Source organism: Clupea harengus, chromosome 25, assembly GCF_900700415.2.
Source record: "Clupea harengus chromosome 25, Ch_v2.0.2, whole genome shotgun sequence".
Classification (NCBI taxonomy): domain Eukaryota; kingdom Metazoa; phylum Chordata; class Actinopteri; order Clupeiformes; family Clupeidae; genus Clupea; species Clupea harengus.
In genome coordinates, this window is record NC_045176.1 from 1,030,681 (window position 1) to 1,033,815 (window position 3,135).

General features: G+C 52.5%; 1 protein-coding gene across 1 annotated transcript in view; it reads left to right on the forward strand.

Moving 5' to 3' along the window:
- The first annotated feature begins 203 nt into the window (after nucleotides 1-203).
- Nucleotides 204-3,135, forward strand: part of LOC105905624 (junctional protein associated with coronary artery disease) — a 19,629-nt gene continuing 16,697 nt past the window's right edge. The window contains exon 1 of the mRNA XM_031562738.2: nucleotides 204-351. The gene's annotated coding sequence lies outside the window, so the exon portion shown is untranslated. The remainder of the gene's footprint in view (nucleotides 352-3,135) is intronic.

Below are 3,135 nucleotides of genomic sequence, written 5' to 3' on the forward strand. Positions count from 1 at the left end.
TGGCTGCTTGCACCCGCACATGCAGCCCGCGAGCGTGCCGAGTGTTATTTTAAATGTCAAGTCAATCAGCAATTTTCACGGACGTCTGACGTCAAGTCCTCGACGAAGAAGAGAGGAGACGGAGACGAAGAAGAAGAAGAGGAAGGAAAACTTCACTCACTTCGGAAGAAACCATTTTGAAAATTCCCTATTTTTTAAGCGAATGACGAGCGCGGAGCGTCGCGAGGAAAGCCCGCTCGTTAATAGGCATGCTCAGCCGCGCGCGGACCGGAGCACCCTGCAGCCGCCTGCCGCCACCGATGCAGCGCGCGGGGGGGGGAAACTGCGACGGCCCCGCCAAACATCCGCCAGGTACGGCTTCTCTTCCTGCCCATCCGCGTTTTCCGTGACTGCCGCGGAGCGAGCGGTGTGTGTCAGCACGGGGGGGAGCATTCTTCAGCCGGCCCTCATCTTCCCCTCCCTTCCTTCTCCCAAGGAGCGGTTCAGTGTGTTTTTTTTTTCGCTGTTTAACGGCAGGAGCGGCAGGCAGGCAAGCGAGTCTCGGTAAACACACGCGCCGCACACGCTCGGGCATTAAGACGCATCTGTTAAAACCGTCATAACGGCGCTTGAAGTCGCGAGCAGCAGCAGCGGGAGGAGAGGAGATGCTCTCGCCCTGTGTACGCTGAGCTCGTAGCCCGCGCCGTGAGCCCAGATAGGAGCCTAGGCCGGGACGTGTTTATGCTCGCGCTGGATATGGGGAATATGTCAAACTGAAATGGGCTCGTGATTGGGTTTACGTCCGTCCGTCAAGAGCAAAGCGAGCGTTGACTCTATTTTCTAACTTGCAGTTTATGCAGAAGCATATAGATTTTTACCCCCCTCTCTTCTCCCCGCTCGCGAGCTACCTGCAGCACTGCGTAGCGTGCGCTGTTCGGTACGTACCGGGTGCTCTGCTGACTTTAAAAGATCATTCAGAACGGAACGGCCTATTTTATGTATCCTATAGCCTAAGCACTGCAGCACCGCGATGCCAGCCTCGCGCGTTCCTGCTACTGTAGGTCATATCGCGCACCGAACGCACCTCCAGTTCGCCCCTCGCGCTTTCCCCGGCTGACATTTTTATGGATATGCGGCGCTGAGTGTCAGGTATGGAAATAGAATGAAAGCGAAGCGGGTACCGTATTCACACGGCGAGGCATACACACACACACACACACACACACACACCACGGCGAGCATTCCTCGCGGGGAATTACCGATGGCTTTCACAAGTTTTCTGTCAAGCCGCGAGCATCGGGTGGGTGGAGTGCCTGGTGTTTTCGTTGAAGTTCTCGCGAATGCACGAGGTGGCATTCTTAATGTCTGTGTTTATTGATCGCGTGTGCTATTACTGCTGTTTCTGACACCGTGGCGAGCCACCGGGTAAAAGAGTGCTCTGCGCTGGTCAAGGTGTTGACGTGTGGCCGGAAGTCACCTGTGTGGAGCTCTGGTAGCGAGTGCCCGGGACTCGCTGAGGCCCGTGTGTGTGTGTGTGTGTGTCTGGTCTCGAGAGCCCGCTGAGGCCCGCAGCAGAAACGGGAGTCGGGGCCATAGAACTCTGCTGTGCTCAAAAACTTCAACGTTACCGTTATACTCACCGGGCTTTAGATCAATACAGTTTGTGTGTTTGTGTGTGTGTGTGTGTGTGTGTGCACACTCAACAACTTCAACGTTACCCTTATACTCACCGGGCTTTAGATCAATACAGTGTGTGTGTATGTGTGTGTGTGCAACGTAGGATACATGGTGTTGTACAAAAGTGTGTGTCAACGTGAGTGTGGTGTATATTTGTGTACAGGTGTGTGTGTAGGTGTGTGTTCGTGTAGGTGTGTGTTTTGGATATTTACATGTTGACATCTCTGTTTGTGTGTGTGTGTGTGTGTGGTGTTTGAGAGATATAGACACAAAGACGCTCCCGTGTGTGTGTGTGCGTGTGTGTGTGTGTGTGTTGGAGCGTGTGTGTGTGTGTGTGTGTGTGTGTGTGTGTGTGTGTGTGTGTGTGTGTGAAAGCTACAACCCAGGGTGTAAGGTAAATGTGGACAGTTCTAGCCATCTTTATGAAATTGTAACATGGCGCATGTACACTTCAAAGCACACTTTAAAATAGCCCTGTTTTAGTGTGTGTGTGTGTGTGTGTGTGTGTGTGTGTGTGTGTGTTTTAGTGTGCCACCTGACAGACACATCTGAGACTCTCGGGGGAGGCTGCGTAGCCATAGTGACAGGATGCTTGCAGCATGTGTGTTTAGAATGTTCAGGAGTGTGGGTGTGACACCTTAACCAGTTCCTCGTCTCACTGGGAAACACAACACAGTCCCTCTGTGTGTGTGTGTGTGTAAGTGTGTGTGTGTGAGTGTTGTGTGTGTGTGTGTGTGAGTGTGTGTGTGTGTGTGTGTGAGTGTGTGTGTGTGTGTGTGAGTGTGTGTGTGAGTGTGAGTGTGAGTGTGTGTGTGTGTGAGAGTGTGTGTGTGAGTGTGTGCGCTGTTGCGAAGATGCAGTGTCAAGGTCATGGAGGGGTCAGAGACGGGTCAAGGTCAGGCGGAGGTGAGCACACGACTCCAGAGCAGGACCAGAGTCTTACTGGGGCAGCCAGATCAGGGCCAGATCAGGGCTATATCAGGGCCAGATCAGGGCCAGATCAGGGCCAGATCAGGGCTATACCAGGGCCAGATCAGGGCCAGATCAGGGCTATACCAGGGCTATATCAGGGCCAGATCAAGGCTATATCAGGGCTATATCAGGGCCAGATCAGGGCTATATCAAGTCTATATCAGGGCCAGATCAGGGCTATACCAGGGCTATATCAGGGCCAGATCAAGGCTATATCAGGGCTATATCAGGGCCAGATCAGGGCTATATCAAGTCTATATCAGGGCCAGATCAGGGCTATATCAGGGTCCAGTGCTTGGGTGTTTGTGTGTGTGTGTGTGCTTGTATGTGCGCGCATGTGTGTGTGTGTGTTTGTTTGTCTGTGTGTGTGTGTGTGTGTGTGTGTGTGTGTGTGTGTGTGTGTGCTTTGAGTGTTATATGCGTGTTTAAAGTTTGTGTTTACTTATTTTTGAGGGTACACTTCCAGGTTTCTGAGATATATGTGTGTGTGTGTGTGTGTGTGTGTGT